This window comes from Sorex fumeus, unplaced genomic scaffold (assembly GCF_029834395.1).
Source record: "Sorex fumeus unplaced genomic scaffold, SorFum_2.1 ptg000098l, whole genome shotgun sequence".
In the NCBI taxonomy this organism is placed as follows: domain Eukaryota; kingdom Metazoa; phylum Chordata; class Mammalia; order Eulipotyphla; family Soricidae; genus Sorex; species Sorex fumeus.
In genome coordinates, this window is record NW_026606155.1 from 18,364,379 (window position 1) to 18,386,806 (window position 22,428).

A 22,428-nucleotide genomic window follows, 5' to 3' on the forward strand; every position below is an offset into this window, starting at 1 on the left:
GGAATGTGGCTTCCAAGCAGGAAAGCCAGACAACAACCAAAAACCAGGACACCAGACTGAATTGCAGAGACATTTCAAGAGGGAAGGACCAATATTTTAATGCACTCATGTACTGAGACATACTTTTATAAAAGTTCGTTCAATTAAAGATAATGCATGGTGTTAGCATAGATTTCTAAAATGCAGGAGACATCATTATGCTAAAAATATTGGTCAATTATCAGAAATTCAGATGCGTGTCTTGCACTTTTATCTGGTAAATGTTGTGGCCCTAAAAAGTCCCAGGATTCTCGGAGGATGGGAACAGAGGAGGAGGCGGTCAGCAGCTCTGGCTTGGGGCAGCAGCAAAACAGCCCCCCCAGCCCCGAAAGAAGCCAGTCTCCCTGACACTCCTTGAGCAGAGTCGGTCCCTGTGTTCTCATAGAGATGGCCGAAGGCTCCCTCCAGGTCCCTCTGCTGTTCCTCTGCAGACCCCCAGAGTCGGCCACCATCCCATCCTGTGTTGAGTGCACAGGGGCAGCGGGAGACTGGGCTGACAGCTGTGATTTGGTTTGCTTGCTGAGAGCCCCAGCCATAGCTCCAAGCACAAGGCTTGGCTCCCTTCATCTGTGGTCCTAGGGAGCAAGAGCACCCCTCCCCAATTTGGAGCCTGAGCTGTTACTCTGAGGGTTCTTCTGACACTGCCCCGGAGGTCTGGGGTGGTCTCAGGGCTCACTTGTGCAAGGCCTTTGGCCAGCCCTTGCCCAGGAGACCATGGGTACCACGTAGGCAGTGAGGCCGCTGCAAACACCCGCACTTGGTGGGGGATGGGAGGGGGTAGAAAGAGAAACCCTGGCCTGGCCGGGGTAGCCTCCCTCTTCCCTGGTTTCAAATAGGGGTGGGTAATCGGCCCCCGTGAGGGGTCAAGCATGGGGGCTACAGAGAGCTTGAGGACAATCACACACACACACACACACACACACACACACACACACACACACACACACACACACACACAGTGTCAGCCCTCCTTTCTGCCAGTCCATGCCCCCTCTTCATCATGCCCCTAGGCTTCCCCCTGGGTTCATGTTCAGGCCCAAGGATGTGCCAGCTGTTCTGGGTGGAAGGTGGCAGCACCATTGGAAGATGTCGCAGCTACCACCCCTCACACCCACCTACCCCCACAGGCTGCTGGCCTGCATGAGCGCAAAGGACCACAGAGCTCATTTCTCATGGTGGGGGGGGGAGTGGATTGGGGGCAGCCCCGCTTCCTGCAGATAAGGCAGGTAGGGCAGCCCAGAAACGGCAGGGAGAGGTCAGCAGCTCCTGTACTGTCCTGGACAGGAGCCTTCTGTGTCCAGAACCTGCCTTCAGCCAGCCCTACTCCCTCCCTGGTCCTCTCCCTCTCCCTGGCCCTCCTCTCTCACCACTCCAGCCTGTGGAGGACAGCGCTGAACTAGGCACCAGGGAAAGACGCTGCGGAAGGGAGCTCTCCATGGAGCTGCCAGTGCAGGGCAGCCTGCAGTCCTGACCCAAGCTCTGCAGGGCGGGTCTGGTTGCTCCCACCCAGGTACTTGATTGAGACTCCTAGGGGTCCTCCCTCCGTCCACTCCTGAATCCATCCCCTCCCTCCCATAGGTGCTGGCGTGAGGACACCCCTTCATCTGCCTGGGCCATAAACCTGTCTCCGGGCCACCTCCCCAGGATGGAGCCCTCAACGATGCAGATTTGTGGAGCAAGACAGAACTCGTGGGGCTGGAGCAATAATACAGCAGGTAGGGCATTTGCCTTGCACGCGGCTGACCCGAGTTTGATTCCCAGCATTCCATATGGTCCCCCGAGCACTGCCAGGAGTGATTCCTGAGTGCGTGAGCCAGGAGTAACCCCTGTGCATGGCTGTATGTGACCCAAAAAAGAAAAAAAATAAAAGACAGAACTCATTACTGCCGATGCCTTTCTCTCCACTTCTCCTGCTCTCCCCACCACAGGCCTCTTCCCTCTGCAGAGAAGGACATGCATCTCCACACAGTCCCAGCACCCAGGGTCCCCTCAGCCATGCGCCTTCCTTGTTACACCTGCCATCGGATTGGTCTCCTCCACCCGCTCATTCCGTACACATAAGCCTTGTGTTTGGGAGTCTGGGGGACACCCAGTTTGCTGTCCCAAAGATGAGGTGGTGCTCAGGCTCCAAAGTGCGGGGACCTCCCCAGGCATACCCTGCTGTGCCCTGGGGGACTGTGTATGGCAGGGATGGAACTTGAGTGCTTGTTCCCATACGGCACGCAGCTCTGACCACCGAGCTAACTCCCCGGCCCTCTTGTTTGTTGGGCTTTTTTTTACTTAGAGAAGGTTCCGCAATGGTCTAGGCTCTGTCCAGAGCACCAAGATAGAACTCTGGTCCCTCGCGATCCCTCATCACTCAGCAGCTCTGGGGACCTACTTCCAGACTAGTAAACTAATACATCACATTTTTTAAAAAATACTAAGGTATAATAAAGAGGAAAGCTGTCAAAAAGAATACAAAATTATAGTTATTTAGAATTTTAAAAAATCACAATAGAACCTAAGCTTTTTAAGGCTGAAGTAACACAAACATGTTTGCAGGAAAAACATGATCCCGTTGCCCGGCATACCTTCACTGTAGGTGTTTCCTGCATTTGGGGAATGCCTCATCCTTGATGTTCCTTTTTCACAGGATAAAGCTTTTCTTCTGGAAATTTCTGCTGGAAAGTAAATCCAAGTGTCATTGAAAATTTCCTTCAGCCTGACTCAGTAAACGTTCTGCTTGGTTTTGACCATTGATAGGCACAGAACACACATGACATACGCTGGACATTCTGGTCCATTTTATGAGTCATTTAACAAAAACTAGTGTGTCTATAAATGTATGAACTTAGTTATGGAGCACTGCCTGCAGGGGAAAAGCTCTACATTTTTGTTTGTTTGTTTGTTTTGGCTTTTTGGGTCACACCCAGGGATGCTCAGGGGTTATTTCTGGTTCTACACTCAGGAATTACTCCTAGCAGTGTTCAGGGGACCATATGGGATGGCAGGGATTGAACCCAGGTTGGCCGTGCGCAAAGCAGATGTACTATCCTCCAGCCCCCAAAAAGCTCTATTTTGTCACGGCATCAGTGAGTACCAAATTCTCTACTTAGAAGTTTTCGCGTCTGATGAATGAAGAGTATAACACATAGGAATTACTTAGGTTCTTCACAGTTCCACCCTTTTTTTTTTATAATGAATCACTGTGAGATACAGTTATAGACTTACAAACTTTCATGATTACATTTCAGTCATACAATAATTGAGTACCCCTCCCTCCACCAGTGCCCATTCTCCACCACCAATGTTCCCAGTATCCCTCCCATTACCTCCATCCCATTTCTCCCCCACCCCACCTCTGTGATAGGCACATTCCCTTTTATTCTCTCTCTCCTTTTTGGCGTTATGGTTTGCAATACAGGTACTAACTTGCCATCATGTTTGGTCGATACTCTAATTTCAGTATGCCTCTGCCATCCAGAGCAAGTCCTCCCTCCTTTACCCCTTCTTCTCTACCAATCTATTTCTAAGGCTGGGCATAGGATATGTCTATGTCTGATAGAGCCTCTGGTTGTCACCTGGGCAGCGGCAAACCAGGCGGGATGGCACCATGAGCAAGAGCCTGCCTGCCACAGTAGAATGCGTTGAAGACTGCAAACTGCAGAAAGCCATCACGTTTTCTGCATGACCCACACTGCTTCCCCACCCAGATCCCTAAACTTCCCAGGAACATTCTACTCACACCCAACACAAGAGAAAGCATGACTCAGGAAAACTCTGGGCGGGAAGAGACAGCAGCACTCTTAGCTCTGGGCACTTGGAGCATTCTACCATTTGCAAAGATGTTTACAAGGGCCCTGGGCATGGTAAGTTCATTGGCAGCTGCCCGTGTGGGTGACAGCTCTGATGTTCCACATCTTGCATGAAGAAATGGCCCCACCAGCAGACTTGTCTCTGCCTTTGGGCCAGTCCAACACACACGCAGGGTGTGGAAGGAAGAAGGGGAACAGAAACCTTGTCTCTCTGTGATGGTGGCTGTGGCACCAGTGTCAGATGTGAGTCTTTGCTCTGACCACTAGGCTCCCCTCCCTCCATGGAGGAGGGGCTCTGGGCAGCAATGTGGGTCCAGTTGCAGCTTTCTTCTCTCTGATTCTTTGTTTCCATGTCATTTCAAACATGCAGGAACAGGAAGACTCAACTGAACTGGGCTTGGAGGAAGAGTGCAGGGGCACGCAGCATCTGCCTCGAGAGTACATGGTCTCAAGTCGAAACCCTTAGTGTCCCACGTACAGCAAGGATAATTCGGTTAACTCTTCTGTCTGTGATCCCTGGTGGCGCTGTAAATGATTTCTGGCCACACCTCAGCCAGGTGTCTACAGAGGGGTGCCTTTCGCAGCAAGCACAGTTCCATGAAAATGATGTGTGAGCTCCATGGCTTGGAAGTGTGACTGCTGGTGAGCACTGTGTGAGCACCGCAATGAAAGGAGCACAAACTGCAGGGAACATAGCAGAAACCCCGCAACATCGTGGTGGTAATTTACTGCCTCCACTATGGGGGTGAGCTCTGGTGAACTCGTGTGCAGGAACTCTGGCTGAAGGAGGGTCAACCTTGGAGAGCACCACCATCTGATGGATGGCTGTCACCTCAACAGCTGTGACCCTGGTACAAACCCTCAGCACCACCAGGTGTAACTCCAACACTCCCCCCCCCCAATAAAGATGGTTAAAAAAAAAAGAAGAGTACAGTGAAGATTTATCCAGGTACCATATAGCGTCTTTTCTTTCTTGCCATATTTTGTGCTTTTTTTGTTGCCTGGTAACAGAATCATTCCTTAGTCAACTTAAAACATCATGACAGGGATTATCTCTGGAAATGTCAACAGGGTTTCCCTAACAAGAGATGCTTGTCCAGTTACAACACCAACAGCACACCTGGCCAAAAGAACTTCAGATTTCATTCCTATTTGAATGTTTACAGTTGTCCTAAAAAGATCCATGACACCAATGTCATTGAAACCAGAATCTGACTTGCCTCATATCATGAATTCTAGTCTCTTAAGTCATGTGTTTTCTAAGATATTTTTTGCTTCCTGCCACTGACTTTGAAGAAATGAAGCAACTGTCAGTTGCTTCAACTGAAGCCCCCACAGTTCAAATAGGTCTGCCTCTCAGGGCTGCCACTTCATTAAGTCTATTTCCTCAAAGCTGGTTTTTGCCAAGCTAGGTCTGATGAACCATTTACGTCCAGTGTCACCCTCTTTCCCATATAATTCTATGTGTTTTGACAAATGCAAACAGTCATGTAATCTAAAAGCTTGGTTTGATTCATATTTAACGCGACTGACTGGTCAAAGTCCTTGAATGAGATGCCATGAACTTCCTGTTGAACTTCACATCACACCCGCAGGACGGCAGGCGTCCTTGTCCCACCATCAGTGAAACTTGTCTTAGATTTTGGATTTCTGCTGCTTTCTGATCTCAGGGTGTAGAGTTGCAGTGTTTGATTACTTTGAAACACATGAGGATGGATGCCTTAGGCAACTCTCAGTCTGAGTCCAGGGTTCTGTACATCTGAAGACTGGCCTGGCATCGCTAGGTTCCCTTTCCCACTCTCTCAATCACAATCACAATTACAACCATCCTGTTATTCGTCGATTGCCTCGAGCAGGCCCCAATAACGTCTCCTTCGTCCTAGCCCTGAGATTTTTTTTAAAAAGTGCCATATTCAAGGCTCTTTCAGAGTTAGGAGAATGAGACCCATCATTGTTACTGGTATTTGGCATATTGGGTACGCCACGGGGAATTTGCCAGACTCTGCCGTGTAGGCAGGTTACATTTGGTAGGCTGCCAGTTTATCCAAAGTAGGAATGAGATGATAAGATGTTGCACGGCTGCAAATGTGGCCGCATGCTTCCGGGAGCTGGGTTTTATAGTCTCTGAGTCTTGGCTGTTGATGGGATTACACGGCGCCAGGGGGCCAATTGGTGGGTGTGAGCCCCGCCTACTAGAATTTGGAGGATCTGGGTGGAGGATACTCAGCCCCAATCCAAGTAGGCTTGGAGATCTCAGCCCCAGGACCTGCGTGCCTTTGTTCCTCTGCCGGTACCTTCACGTGTGTGGAGAGTGGTCTCAGCATGGTGGTGGCTGGTTTCCACTCTCACATTAAAATGCACATGTTGGCAGCTGTATCCACATCAGAACCTGCCTCATGCAGGGGGATAGCAGAGAAAAGTCTGATCTTGACTGTCAAGGGGGTGGAGGGATAGCTGAGATCTTTCAGGGGGTGCTGAGAGCATGCCCAGAACACAGAGGATTCTTAGAGATGCCTAACCTACATCCGGAGTAAAAGCCTATGAAAATCTCCAAGGACCTACAACAGGCAGAACAACCACAGGTGATCTCTTGGACTGACTTCCCCACCTGCTCGAGAGCCACAGAGAGATGAATGCTGGCTGAGGGCAGAAGAAACAGGGAAAGATCATGGGAGAAGGAAGTTGTAACAGCTCACAAAGGCTGATTTTGGAAGGGGAAAAAAATGCCTATATTCTTCCTTGCTTTGTTATGTATTTTCCCCCATTTTTCACCTCCTTCCTTTTATTACAATGAGCAAGCCACCTAGCCTGGTTGTGGTTTTTCTCACACTTGCGTGTGGTGTTTGCCTGGGGTTGCACATGAACCATCATGCCCAGGTACTTCTCAACAGTATTAGCCAGGCAATACCCACTTTAGTTATGATGCCCCCACGAGCCTACCTACTGCCAAATCTCCATTCTGTTTTCCATATCCTTCAGCTGCTCTTTATAGAATCCTGAGCTCAAAGGAGCAGTGGAAAGGAGGGAACCCCAGGTGTGGTCTCCCCAGATTGACACCACATGATTGAAAATAGTGAGTCTGGGGATAGGAAGATATGTATTGCCAGTAAGGCACTTGTCATGCATGTGACCAACTTGTTTTTGATCTCTGGTACCACGGCTGGTCCCCCGAACCCCACCAGGAGTGATCCTGGAGCACAGAGCCACGAGTCAGCCCTGAGCACAGCCAGGTGTTGTCCCCAAACCAAAAATAATAATAATAATTTTAAAGTAAAATAAATATTTGATTTACAGAGGTTGGAGAGATAGTATAGTGAGTAGGGCACTTGCCTTGCTTGTGGCTGACCCCAGGTTGATCGCCAGCACCACATAGGATCTATTGAACCCTGCCAAGAGTGATCCCTGAGCACAGAGCCAGGAGTTAAGGCCTGAGCAATGCTGGATGTGACCAAATAACATATATACATATTTGTATATATATATGTGCATATATATATATATATATATATATATATATCACTGTCACTGTCCTCCCATTGTTCATTGATTTGCTCGAGTGGGCCCAGTAACATCCCCATTGGAGACTTTGTTGTTACTGTGTTTGGCATATTGAATACGTCACGGATAGCTTGCCAGGTTCTGCCGTGCGGGCGAGATACTCTCAGTAGCTTGCCGGGCTCTCTGAGAGGGGCGGAGGAATCAAACTCGGGTCAGCCATGTTGGCTGTGTGCAAGGCAAATGCCCTACCGCTGTGCTATCGCTCCAGCATATATATATATATATATATATATATATATATATATATGTTCTGTCACTGTCACTGTCCTTCCGTTGTTCATCGATTTGCTCAAGCAGGCCCAGTAACACTTGCTACACTTTGTGACACTTGTTACTGTGTTTGGCATATTGGCATATTGAATATGTCACAGGTAGCTTGCCAGGCTTTGCTGTGCGGGCAAGATACTCTCGGTAGCTTGCCGGACTCTCCAAGAGGGGCGGAGGAATCGAACCTGGGTCAGCCGCGTGCAAGGCAAACCCCCTACCCGCTGTGCTATTGCTCCAGCCCATATATATGTTCTAAAAAATTTAAATAATGCCCCTGCAAAAAAGACTCCCCAAGATGGGGAAGGGGGCGCAGTGAGGACAGGAATATTTTTAATTCCTAAAAACCTGGGATGTAGAAGCCATGCTCCTAAAAATAGGTGAGGGGTACAAAGATATGGTTCCCTAAGCAAGTCAGAGCATGAGTGTGTGTGTGTGCATATGTGTGTATGTGTGTCTGTGCACACCTGCCCGTGTTCTGTACCAGTGTTCACACACTCTCACATGGCCCTCGAAAAGGACACGTGTGTCTATATATACACACAGAGGTGGCCAGAAATCTATTTGCATGTTGGAGCCTGGCTCTTTAAATTGGGGATAATGACACTGAAAATTATTCTAAGCTTTTCAAAGACATAAATGACCAAACTGCCTCCTGACTCCTGAATCGCGTTACCCAGAGAGAACTTAATAACATGTTATTATCGCTTCTCTTCCCTGACAGCATTTCAGGGCTGAAAAGACAAACAAGGAGCGCGTTGGTAATCACAGGCTCAGTCACCTCCGCAGAGTCGAACGGGGACCACCGCTCATCCCAGGTAAGTGTGGTGGGAAGGAATACAGCCTGGGACTGCTGGTTGCTCACAACTGTCATCTGTTGGGCAGTCACCACCTGAGAGGGAGCGCCAGGGAGCAGGTGGAGCCCAGAGAATCCCTGGGCATAAGGAGTAGAGGAGAGAGACTTGATGATTCGCCAGAGCCTCTCTCAGGGCCACTGACATCATGGGCTGAAATTCCTTGTCGTGTGGAAAGCATTCCTCTCGTGAGGCAGAGCGGGAAGTGGTTTCCTGTGGAGGTGCAGGTGTTGGAGTGTTCGAGCCTGCCATGTGCAGTGGTGTAGGTTGTGCATGGCTCTAATTTTGCAACTGTCCTTGGTCACTGTGGACGGTGCCCCGTGGAGTTGTGGGCACCCTTGGTTGAAGGGAGGCTAAGCTGTCCCGGCATGAGGGCTGCTCTTCCCGCGCTGGACGATGTTGGAGCTCCAGCAAAGAGCCCTGCAGAGAGGTGGTGAGCAACCCTAATCATTCTAATGTGCCAAGGTGTCGATGAATCTGCCCCAGAGTGCTTAAAAAAGCACTTAGCAAACAAGATCCTGGAGGGTGGGAGATTGGTCTTGCTCCCATGGCATCTTGAGACAGGCACCATACCCTCTCTAGGTAAATGTCCAGAACACAATCACAAAGTAGAAGAACAGCTCTGTGTTGGAGAACAAATGTCAGTGACTGAACTCAGCTCCGCAGAGGAAGTGTGGGTGCTCCTGCTCTGACGGGCCTTCGGTGATGGTCACGAGTCCAGCAGGGATTTTTCAGGACCAAGGAGATACCTCATCTAGAATGTGCCGGATGCTCTGGGTCAGGCTGCAGTGGTGGTGGTGGTGGAGTCAGTCTACAAAGCAGAGATGACAGTCACAGCTGTCACGGATCTTGCCATTTAGATGGCTTCGTTAGATCTAAGTGGCTGGAGACATGAAATAATGCCATCAGATATTGTGAGTCCAAACACTAGCAAAGAAGATTGGCACTTGATGGGGCTGGAGCAAATAGCACAGCAGGTAGGGCATTTGCCTTGCACGCAGCCAACCCGGGTACGATTCCCAGTAAATGGTTCCCTCAGCACCGCCAGGAGTAATACTCCGCCAGGAGTAACCCCTGTGCATCACCAGGTGTGACCCAAAAAAACAAAATAAAAAAAAAATAGAAGGTTGGCATTTGAGCTATGCGGGCGTAAAGCACAGGATCTTCCCCCCGATCGCTGCATGCAGCCAACCACCTGCCTACCTGTACCAAGGAGCCCTTTGCCTATTTGTAAGAGGAAGGCGATGGTGCCTACCAAGCAAGGTCCTTCAACAAGAGATGAAGACTGACTGTGTGTTTAAAATACATGGTTCTGCACCTGGCCCTTAGTAGAACTTTGCTGAATGTTGATTCCTATATGAGACCTTTTCAGTCCAAGTAACAAAACACCAGTGATTCTTTCAGCTACAAAACAAACAAAAAAGTTGGGTGTGTATTGAGCTAAAGCATATTACAGGGATCCAGGTATAGAGGGGGTTGGGAGCTCAAAGCTATCACTGAGGTTCTGCCTGTATTTCTGTCTCATACTAGTTTCCTCTAGGGCTAAGAAAAGCTGCTAGTGGTCTGAGTCCAATTTTGTTCTGGAAGGACAGACCCCTTTTCCCAGAAACTGGGGGGAGAATGTCAGGCTCACTGACTTGCCCGGCATAGCCCGTGCAGCCACCTCTCAGGCCACCTGTGGCCAGCGGATTGAAGTCACCTGACTAGAGAGCCTGGGGGTATGTTCTCAACCCATCACTGCTCAAAACCACGGCTTTCTGAGTGGGAAAAGCCTGTTTCTTGTATACTCAGAAGAAAGTAAAGAGCTGCATTTTTTTGTCGAAAAAGAGTTTTTAAAGATTTTTATTGATTGAAGCAGAAAAATAAAGCTTCTGTTGGCTGAAAACACAAATATGATGTGCATATGTGTGAATTCCCCAGGCAGCTGGTCTTAGCATTGCACCTGCTAAGAGCCAGGGCTTTGCAAGGCCTGGTGTGCAGATCCAGAGCTACAGAAAATCTCTGCCAACAGGAGCCCAGAGGGATGGGGACGTCAGCGGATGCAGGATGGTCCGTGCTGAACTGTACTGGAGGCCAGCCGGGGCTTGAGAGGGTAGGGGGCCAATGCTGAGCCAGGTCTGCGTCTCTGAGTGGACTCCCACAAAAGGCCACAGAGAGGCCCCAGCACCCGTGCTCATTCGGGACACATGGCTGAACAGGACGGCAATGTGGTCAGAGCAGGCTAGCATGTCGCCTGGCACGAACAGTCCAGTTGTGGTACCCACCAATACACGTACCACTGAGCTCTGAAGGAGCCTGTCCAGGCATCTCCAACCAGCTCCCCCCCACCCCGTGGGACTAAGAGGCTGAGAGCCTTTCTTCCCTAATGCTCCGTTGTGCTGCCTACTCTGGTGAAGAAGGAGGGATGGCTGTGAACTCAACTTGTGGTAACTGGAATTTCCTCTTGAGGAGGGGAGAAAGAGAGAAGGAGCCTGAGAGAAATTCAGACTTTGCCATCACAGTTATCACTTGCAATCACACTCTCGTTTGTCCACGCATGGGGTTTCTCAGTTCTACGTCCAACATGGGTGTGAGGGGTGCATGCACGACTCAGACCCCAGCTCACCTCTGTCACACTGCAGCATCCAACCCAGTCATGGGTGGCAGAGGCCCGAACAGCGCCAGTGTGTAGAGACCCTTCTTGTCCTTGACTTTACGATGCTGCCTTCACAGAGGGCTTCAGCCAGATCCCTGTTTCTCTGGAGCTTAGACCAACTCAAAATCACATCCACCTGGAGTTGCAGCTTGTAACAGGCTCTATTGGACTGGAACAGGCACGTGGGTAAGATGGCACAGGTCGGGTTGTATTGGTGCTTAGTGCTGGCTGAGTCTTCCAGGCCCCTGCCCTCATCCACTGAGCACTGTGCAGGTCTCAGCTTTCCCCCTTGTACCTGCTGCAGTCTGGGGTGGAATCTATCCACACTTCCGCTCCCCTGCCCTTCTACTTCCGGGGAGCTGTCTGGGGAAGCAGCCGCTTGGTGCCCTCTTAGTATAGACAAAGCTCTGCAACCCAGTTCGCTGTTTCTAGGGGTTCAGAGTTTCTTTCACTGGCCCCTTTCCTGCTGTCTGTGCTGTAGGTGTTTATGATCCCTGCGACCACCACTACCTTTGTAAGATTTTGTGGGATCGTGGTTGGAGCGAGGGTTGCCTGGATGTTATTAGCACGGTGTGGATGGCGAGAGCCAAACCACTCCTGCCTAGGGTCAGCACATGGTCATGACTTAGCTATCACCAAAGATTGCCTTTTTTTTTTTTTTTTGCAGATCTTTTTGGCACAAAAGATCTGCAGCTGGCTCCGTACTGGTGGAGGTGGGGTGGCAGGTGGAATTCTAAGAAGGCCTCAAGATACTAACAGCTTCATACACACATACACACACACACACACACACACACACACACACACACACACACACATCTGGTAGGTTTTAAATGTGGGGAGAGAGTATTAAAATAATTATTTTAATTTTTAAATGGAAACAATGAATGTGGGCAGACTGAAGGTGTTCGGATGTCACTGTGTGTGTCAGTGACAGGAGGAGGCAGAGGCAACAGTGGCATCAGTGGCAGGAGGGTGCCACAGCACTGTTCCCCAGCTTGGAGAGGGCCCTGAGTGGGCCCGGCTAAAGCAGGACAGCTATTAGGAGTGGAGGACTTCAACCCTACAACCCCAACCCTACAGGCCAACAACCTGCACCAACTTAGAACATGAACTCAGAAGGGGACAGAACCAGTCAGGTTGCCTCTATGCTCGGCAGCCTCATGGCCTCCTGCCTGAGAAGACACTAAACAGGGACCCTATCCACGAAGAGTGTGAGATGAACAAATGCCTTTGCTAAGGCTGCTATGGAGAATTGGCACACAGTTCTAGCCATACACAGTCTATGCCTCCCTGAGTGCCTCGCTGAGTTCTGTCTGAATACAGGGTGTACACAGCATGGGGAGAGAGGGATCGGGGAGGGAGGTTAAGGTATCATCCACTAGTTTTAGATTATAATTGGGAATGTGGAATGCTCTTCATTCAACAGACATTTTTATGAGCATCGATTTATATTTATGCACTAGATAGAAATAGGGATTGCGTAAGAATCAAAAACGAAAGGAAAAATTCTAAGAGAACTCAGGGAATAGAATTAGGGTACAGAAGGGATCACTATGACAATAATAGCTGGAAATGATCACTCTGAACAAGAGATCAAGAACAAGAGTGCTGAAAGGAGGTAAAGGGATATGCATGACAACCCTTCAGTACCTGTATTGCAAACCATAATGCCCAAAAAAGAAAGTGAGGGAGGAAGAGGAGGAAGAGGAGGAAGAGGAGGAAGAGGAGGAGGAGGAGGAGGAGGAAGAGGAGGAGGAAGAGGAGGAGAAGTGTACAATCTTATCACACCGAAGGTTGTGTGTTCACGGGCTCACTGGGTGGCTCTTTCTCACCGCCTGCATTCGGTGCTCTTGAGTCCTGTGTGTGGCCTGGATCAGGACGGCTGTTCTTTCTCTCAAGCTTGAGTCCCTCTCGTTCTGACTCTCCTCTGCCCGAGCTTACAGTCTTAGTTTATATAGCAGTCACATAAGTTGGTGACATAAAGGTGGGTTGAATATTGACAAATCAAAAAAGTGAGGTAAGACCACTCCTCCAGGAGATTAACTCAAGGATAAAATCTCATCTACAGAGATTACTCCAGATTACTAGGAGATCTGCTCAAGGGTGGGATCCCAACAAGGGTGTGTTCTTCCCTCAGTTAGTAATCTACTTAAATAGTTGTAATAAATCTACTTCTAATATTTCTAGCAATGTCATTCTGTATGAGCACAGTAAGAGATATAAACTTAGTTTGGTTCTTCCTGAGAACATCTCACTATACATTCCGCAGTCCTCAGGCCAGGTTAATCTTCCTAGCTCCAGCAGGGTCCTAGTCTCGTCGTTACTTACTTTTGGATCATGACAGCATTTGTCTATGATCATGCCCTCAATTTATAGTTGAGTATCGTGGCTCTTTGGCCTGGCCCATTTCGATGCCAGGGTAGCTCACTGCTTGCCCTGGGTCCATTTAGTCCTTCGTCGGGACCCTGCTTTTGGGGTGCTAGGAACTAAGGGCAACTGAGTCAAGAAATCAGATGCCCAGGAGTAAATATGATTTGGAGTCAATCAACTCCCAAGTTACAAAGCATAATATTAACTGTCTTCCTGTGTCCACACAGAAAGGACATTGCTTACAATACAAGTTCAGTGTCCTTAGATGGGTGTGACCTGACAAACCTAAGCTACCTGAGGAAGGACAAAAGAGTGTTATCCTACAGAGAAGGAAGAAAGAGAGATGGAAGGAGGAGAGGAGAAGGAGGGGAGGATGAGGGGAGGAGGAAGAGGAGGAGAAAAGTGCCTGCCATTGGGGGTCAAAGTGATAGTAGAGTGGGTAGGGCATTTGCCTTGCATGCAGCTGACCTGAGTTCAATCCCATATCCCAAAGAGTTCCTGGGCATTGCTAGAAGTAAATCCTGAGTGCAGAGCCAGGAGTAACCCCTGAGCATCAGCAGGTGTGATTTCCACTCCCCCCAAAACAAAAAGAAAAGAAAAATATCTTCCATAAAGGCAGGTGGTGGGAGAGAGGCATTATCTGTGGACATTGGTGATGGGAAATGTACACTGGAAGATAAAAATAATAATTAAAAAAAAAGAATCCAGAGGAAATGGTTAATACTGAACTATAAAGCCACTTTAAACCACTCTGCTCACCCCTTACGCTTATGGTGAATGAGTTTGAGATGATGAATAACAATAGTGGTTATTGTTATTCACAGTAATAATTACAGCAACAACAACACATTAGCAGCAATAATAACAGCAAATATGGAACAGTAAGGGCTCAGCCGGGCCAGGCAAGGCTCTGCACTCATGTGTCACTCCTCATTGATCCTCCTGACCACACCAAGGAGGATGTTAGCATCGTTTCTGCTTGCATGGTATAAAGGAGGCGTGAGAAGGTAAGTGACTTGCCCAGGGCTCACTGTAGTAGAATCCCAGTCCCACTCTCAGGCAACATGCGTGGACTCTGGCCGATGCCTCCGCTTGCTCGGACAGTCACAGCTTCCTGTGCTTCCTACAGGGGTCCGCCAAAGCCTCATGGGAGCAGCCTCTCCTTCCTATTTCCTGACATGTCTGTGTCTCCCCAGATTTCCCCTAGAAAGAAGAGAGACACGGAGACTTTATAGCTATGGGGAGAAAAAAAAAAAAAAAACCAAGAACAACCGTAGCAAAAAACCCACCATCCTAAGCAGCACTGAGAGGTGGAAAATGACTGCATTTCACAATTGCTGCAAGTGAGAAAAGAAGGAATTCCCAGGAGTGTCCTTGCCTCACCTCCGCGAGGTCAGCAGGGAGTGAGTCAGCCTGCAGGGCTGGGGCAGAGAGGGAGGGAGAGGTAACCAGTCCCCTGAGGCTGGTCTAGTCTGGGACTGGAGAGATAGTCCAGTGGGTAGGGCATTTGCCTTGCACGCAGCTGAGATGGGTTCCAGCCCCAGCATTCTACATGGTCTCCCGTGTACCTAGTACCACCAGAAATGGTTCCTGAGCACAGAGCCAGGAATAATCCCTGAGTATCACTGGGTGTGGCACCAAAATAAAAACAAAACAAAAAAAACGCTAAGGCTCATTTAAAATGCAAATGGTACAGTGGGTAGGGGACTTGCCTTACATGCAGGCAACCTAGATTTGATTTCCCCAGTACCCCATTTGATCCCCTAAACCCACCAGGAGTGATCCATCCCACCAGGAGTGATCCTTGAGTGCAGTCAGGAGTAAGCCCTGAGCACTACCAGGGGTGGGCTCTTCCCCCAAAGTGCAAAGGAATAATTAACACTGCTTTGCAGACATTCTCATGGGGATGGGGAGAAACAAGCCCCCAAAGAGTTATCTTTGGGCAGCTGGGTGACCCACAGGCAAGAGAGAATCAGAATGATCCAAGGTGTTATAGATACTTAAAAAATAATAATAATAATAAGGGTCACACCTATTTTAAATGTATATGTAGGAGGGGGCAGAGGGGTACTAGAGATCAAATTCAGGACCTCGCACCTGTAAGGCATGTGCTCCAGCCCTCTGAGCTCATTCTAGATTCCTTAGCACAGACAAGACTCCGTGTATTTGTGCAGTCTGTGCTTGAGAACAGCTGAGAGCACCTGCCTCACACATATAAGGTCACGAGTCCAATAATCCCTAGTGCTACCACATGCTCCGACTGCCACCCTGGCAGGTGTGCGAGCACCAAACCTACGAAAGGTTCCCTCTGTGAGCAACAAGGCCCAGTGTGCAAGTTCCAAAGCCCAATGGGCGACCCCTCTGAGCATCAAAGCCTGGTATGTGTGAACTTCAGTGCTCACCACATGAACAGAAACAAGGAAGGGGTCCCTTGCTTGGTACACAGTTAGCGTGGGCTCCATCCCTGCTCCACATATGGTCCCCTGAGCCCTGCCAGGAGCGATCCCTGAGCACAGAACCAGGAGTAAGCCCTGAGCACTGCTGGGCGAGACCCCCCCTTACACACACACAAACAAATAAGAGATGAAGGGAAAGTATTTGTATATCAGAGCACAAGCTTAGTAAAGGAAGTTGCTTAATTGGTAAAAACATACCAGGACAGATCCCTGAGCACAGAAACAGGAGGAAACCTGAGGATAGCCAGGTGTGCCCCACCCACCCCCTAAAAAAACACACACACACAAAAAGGGGCTAGAGCGATAGCACAATGGGTAGGGTGTTTGCCTTGCACGCAGCCAACCTGGGTTCGATTCCCACCATCCCAAATGGTCCCCCGAGCACCACAGGAGTAATTCCTGAGTGCAGAGCCAGGAGTAATCCGTGTGCAATGCCAGGTGTAACGCCCGCCCCACCCCCAAAGCAAAAAAACAAAAACCACTAAAGAAGGGAAGTTTTAAAAACAAAGATTTTTCTGCTTATTAACCACACATGATCTATGCCATTTCCATGTTCACCTCCTCTCCCTGCTCGCTCCCCATTTTTCCCAGTCCAGCCGCCACCAGGCACCCCTGTGCTTCCTGCAGGGAGAGAGGAGGTGCAGGAGAGGGGCAGGAGCCACGAGAGCTGGGCTCCTCCTTTGGCAATGAGGCAGGCCCCAAACCCAAGACAAGGCTGTGGAAGGAAGCAGGGAGCAGAGGTCACTCCCCCCTGTGCCTGACAGCCACCGCTACACCCAGACCACCTGCCTCTCCCCAGAAAGTGTCTTTCCAGGCTGGAGGAGGTAACAAACAGTGGGTAGATGTAGGATAACATTGGTTTGTGCTTTCCCATTTGCCACAAAGCGTTAAAGTTTTTCAGGTGCTACCCATCACAGTGGGCTGGAGCGAAAGCACAGCGGGTAGGGCGTTTGCCTTGCACGCAGCCAACATGGCTGAACCGAGTTGAATTCCTCTGCCCCTCTCGAAGAGCCCAGCAAGCTACCGAGAGTATCTCGCCCGCACGGCAAAGCCTGGCAAGCTACCCATGGTGTATTGGATATGCCAAACCCAGTAACAAGTCTCACAATGTTACTGGGCCCGCTCAAGCAAATCGAAGAACAACGGGAGGACAGTGACAGTGAGAGTGACCCATCACAGTGCTTCATTCCTCTGTGTTTATTGAAATGCAGCTCTATACATTTTAGGATAACATTGGTATGTCCTGTTTCCCTTGCCACAGGGAGCTTAGATTTGTCACAGTGCTCCTGAGGTACTTCCATTCCACTGTGTTCATTTGTAAACTCTGTGCTCTCTTTTCCAAGCGGTCTATCACCTTTCCACCCTAATCAGACTCTGTTAACTTGTAAGGTCAGATTCCTCAGAAACCTATGATTTTATATTTATGAATGAAATACTGCCTTTATCCTCTCCTTATGTCTTTTGAATAGTTTAAAGCAATGTCCTTTTTTTATAGACACAAGAAGATAGTTAATATTATGCTTTTGTAACTTGGGAGTTAATTGACTCCGAGTAATATTCACTCCAGTACATCTACTTCCTCGATTTTCAAGACTCAGTTGCCCTTAGTTTCTAGCACTCCAAAAGCCGTGTCCCGACAAGGGACTGAATGGAACCAGGGCAAGCTGTGAGCTACCCTGGCATCAAAATGGGCCAGGTCAAAGTGCCACAGTACTCAACTGTAAGTTAAGAGCATGGTCATGGACAAATGCTGTCATAATCCAAAAAGTAATGACCCAGCTAGGGTTAGGAAAGACTAATCTGGCCTGAGCACTGTCCTCTGAGATCTATAGTGAGATGGCCCCAGGAGAGCAATCCTATAAGTTTAATGTATCTCTTACTGTGTGTGTACAAAACGATTAATATTATGAATGTTTATGTTTGTTGGACTAAGGAGAGGAGAAACACACCCAATAGTTGGAATTTCAGTCTTGGGAGTGCTGTTTTGCTGGATCAGAATCTGTCCTAGAAGAAGCTTCCCCTGAGGGAAGGACTTTACCTCTGTTGATTGTGACCACACCTATATGTAAGCCCCAACCCTTCATGCTTTGGGATTTAACTAGACTGTAAGAGTGGGCTGGGGGAGCCAGAAGGAGATTGAAGTAGCATGGGGGAGGAAGAAGCAGAGAGAGAATCAGAAGAGAATTGAGATGGGAATGGAATAAACTGCAACTGACACCAACCAGCCTGGCCCTCATTCCCTCCTTCATCCTCCCTTTGCCATTGACCTTCCCGGGGTGGGGGAAGCGGCGCAAGACCACCAAACACAAGAGACGAGAGATAGAGGAGCCACGCAATGCCCCCTCATAATTTATTTAGCAAATACACAGGGAGAGTCAGGGAACAGCTGGAAAGCTGAAGCCCGTCTCGGGTTCCTTCCTCGCTGATGTTGCTTGTGGACCAGGAAGCCCCTGGGCAGCTGGGCTCCTGGGATCTCTGGATTTCTTCCCTAATAACTAGATGACAGTCAAAGAAAGAGAAGCAGAGAGACCTAGGCGGTGACCTGGAGGTTTCCCCACTCACCGACATCTAGAGGCCCCCTTCCCGGTGCCTAGTTAAAACCTCTGGGTGCCTGGGGCCACTGCTGGGTGGAACTGCCTCTGGAGCACAGGCTAGACCACAGAAGACATGGACACCTGCTGTCACTAGGTCCCGGGGCCCTGGCATGCTGCAGGGACAGCCCTGCTGCCCCCTCACGCCCAAACTCAGATGAAGTCTTCCCTGGTGGTGGAGCAGAGAGGAAGGAGATTCTCCCACCCTACAGGGGTTCACATGGTCACTGTCCCATAGGAAGGGTGATGCTGTGGCTCCGGGCACCAGAGCCCACTCCAAGGACACCTACACAGTCCCCAGCAGGGCCCCCGTGAGCTCCCCAAAACACCCCCTGCTCAGGAGAACAAGCAAGAACCACTCTGGTATAACCCCTCTCTCCTGGCCAGTGGGCTGGAGTCTGGAGTGGAACCTCAGAGGCCTTCCTGGCCACATGGTCCAGGGGAGAAAGGCGGGGAGGGGCCCCAGGGTCCAGGCAGGAGGGACTGGGGGAGCAGAGAATCACTGGCTCCTGCCCTCAGGGTTGTCTGCCACTGTACCACGGACACTTTTGCTCTCCCCTTCCAAGCTCAGCAGCTCAGGACTCAAAGCACTGGCCCTGCACCCAGGACCTCGGAGCCACCGAACACCTCCTTAACAAAGCTCTCAGCCACACCCCACCCTGCCAAGTCCAGGCTTTACATCTGGAGATCAGGGACTTGGATAAGGGAGTGGACCAGGAAGCCCCTGGGCAGCTGGGTTTCTGGAATCTCTGGATTTCTTCCCTAATGACCAGCTGACAATCAAAGAAAGAAAAGCAGATAGACCTAGAGGGTGACCTGGAGGTTTCCCTGCTCGCCGACATCTAGAGGTGACCAGAAGCAGCGGGACACAGCCCCTGCCACTTCCTCCACCAAATATCCTGGGCCCCCTCTCTGGTCTTCATCGGCCCTCCTCGGGAGAAATGGACCATTTCCTACTTCCTTCCCGGCAGGGCAGGCGCTCAATAATTGTGTGCCAAACAACAGCAGCATTGCGCTAGCAGGCTTGGATCAATTAAGGATTGTAATTGAAGCTGAATATAATTAATTATATAATTTGGGGCTGTTCAAGTTTAATTCTACAAAAATTGCATCATGAAAACGGGGCCCCGGGAAGGGCTGCAGGGAAGAGAGGAAGCTTCCATGAGCAGGAGGCGCATGGCTGAGTGGGGTTCGGCAGACACAGAAGATGCCCTGCACCTCCAGGGTTTGACCCCAGGCTCCATTTGGACACAGAGTCCAGGACCTGACCCTCAACCCAGGTGTGAGCAGCTGTGGACTCCTCCAGTTAGGGGCATTCTGCTGCTGCATACCTTACATTATCTATCAAGTACTTCTCGACTCTCCTGGACTCAAAATGTAAAAATCCAGGGGCTTGAGCCATAGTACAGTGAGCAGGGACTCCGCCTTGCATGCAGCCGACCTGGGTTCGATCCCTGACATCCCACAGGGTCTCCAAAGCACCACCAGGATTAATTTCTGAGTGGGTATCCAGGAGTAACACCTGAGCACAGCCAGGTGTGACCCAAAAAGCCAAAACTAAATAAATAAAAGAATAAAAAGTCTAAAATAAATCTTGTGGGGTGGAGGTGAGGGATGGGCAGAGATGACACACTGGAAAAATTCTTGCCTTTGACAGGGTTGTGGTGAAAAGGGAACCCTCAATCCACCATAGGTGGGAATGGCATCTAGCTCAGCCTCCATGAAAAGCAACATGGAGCTCTTTACAAAAATACAGGAAAAGAATTCCAATATGATCCAGAGACAGCTGGGGTTTGAAGTGATAGCACAGCGGGTAGGTCCTTTACCTTGCACGTGGCCAACCCAGGTTCGATTCCTCTGTCCCTCTCGGAGAGCCCGGCAAGCTATTGAGAGCATCCCACCCAAATGGCAGAGCCTGGCAAGCTCCCTATGGTGTATTCAATATACCAAAAGCAGTAACAACAAGTTTCACAATGGAGACATTACTAGTGCCCACTCTAGCAAATCGATGAACAATGGAAGGACAGTGCTACAGTGCTATGATCCAGAGATGCCACTTCCTGGCATCTATCCCCCAAACACAAAAACATTCATATGAAAAAAATATATGCATACCTATGTTCATCGCTGTACTTAGTACAACAAACTAAGTGTCCAACTATGAATGAACAGATCAAGAAGTTGTGGTATATATACACAATGGAATACTATGCAGCTCTAAGAGGGAACAAAACCCTGCCATTTCCCACCACATGGATGGAACTAGAGAATATCATCCTGAGTGAAGGCAGTCAGAATGACAGGGATAGATATGAAATGAGCCCTTTCATGTCTGGGATGTAAAGATACACAGCCAGGAACAGGAAAAGGGTCAAAGGCAACATAAGGGGAGAACCAATCCACACAGTTGAGTTGGTGTGTGGGTGGTTGGTGGGGGGAGTTGAACGGGAAAGGCACCAAGGTCCTTGGGAGAGGGGTATGGTGCTCTAGTGATAGGTGTGCTATTGGAATTATGAGTTTGAGAAAGCATATGTGTAGTATTGTAAACTATAGAAACTTGAACAGTTTTTTAGAAGAAAAGTCTGCCTAACACACTTTTTTCTGCAATTTTTCAATGCCTCCCCACTGCCCTAAAATGAAACCATAGAAAGTATAATCCACCTAATTATGTGTGCATAAACACATAACAGAACATATGTAAGTGTCTGTGTAATTTGTAAAATCCAGTGGAGTCCTTCAGCAGCGCTGGCCATTCAAAGGCAGATGTATCGTCCAAGGACCAAACATGATGTCCTCTCAGTATCTGTATTACAAACCATAATGCCCAAAAGGAGAGGGGGGGAGAGAGGATGGGGGAGAGAGAGAGAGAGAGAGAAGAAAAGTGATGCCACTTGGGGGAAGGGGTGGTAGCAGGAAGAATAGTGAGGATATTGGTGATGGGAGATGTGGACTGATGGAGGGATGGCTGCTAGTACATGGTATGACTGAAACCAAATCATGAAAGCTTTGTAACTGTATCTCACAGTGATTCAATTAATTAATCAATTAAACAAAGGCAGATATAATATTCCCATTGAGTCATGAGCTTTTCCAAACAGATGAACAATATTTCTTAAAATGAAAAAGCATCCTTCAACTTCACAGTCATTGCATTCCTGGAAAATTCAACAAGGATGCAAATCATGCAAGACTATCTCCACTTCACATTGAAATGAATTAGGCTATAGATAGCTGGGGAGTTTTTCCTCACTCAGGACCTGTGGAGTGTGCGATTAGCTCAGCCTGAACCATAGTGCCATTTCCAGGTCCAGATTCCGTTTGTTACAGAGTCTCACCACACAAACATCCTTAAAATAACTGGAAATCACATAGGCCACAGGAAGGTCCTATCACACAAATCCTGTTCTCCCCAGGAAGCCAGCACCATTGATAGCTTTCACTCAGAGAGGCAGTGATACACATCACTACCCTGACCTAGATTACCATGTTCCCAGGAAGTGCTTAGTATTAACAAGGGATGCAGGTATTAACACCCTCCACTGAGCTCCACTGACATAACCAATCTCCTTAATTTGTGGGCAGGTAGAAAGCTTAGGCCTGAGAAAGGACTCCCAGCCCTTGCTCAGAATTCCTTTGGGCCCCAAAGTTCAAACTCACGATAGGTCTCCTCACCTGAGAGGATTGAACTCCCTGGTTATAAAGCATGGCCACAAGCTCGGAAATGGCATCACGATGACTTAATCTGCTCAGTGAGCCCTGAATGTCTCATCCACGCCACCAGACAACTAGAAATGTCAGATCTTGGAGGAGAAGTTAATGTGTCCAGCCTCTAACTTCATTTGCAAAGCCTCGGAACTTCCT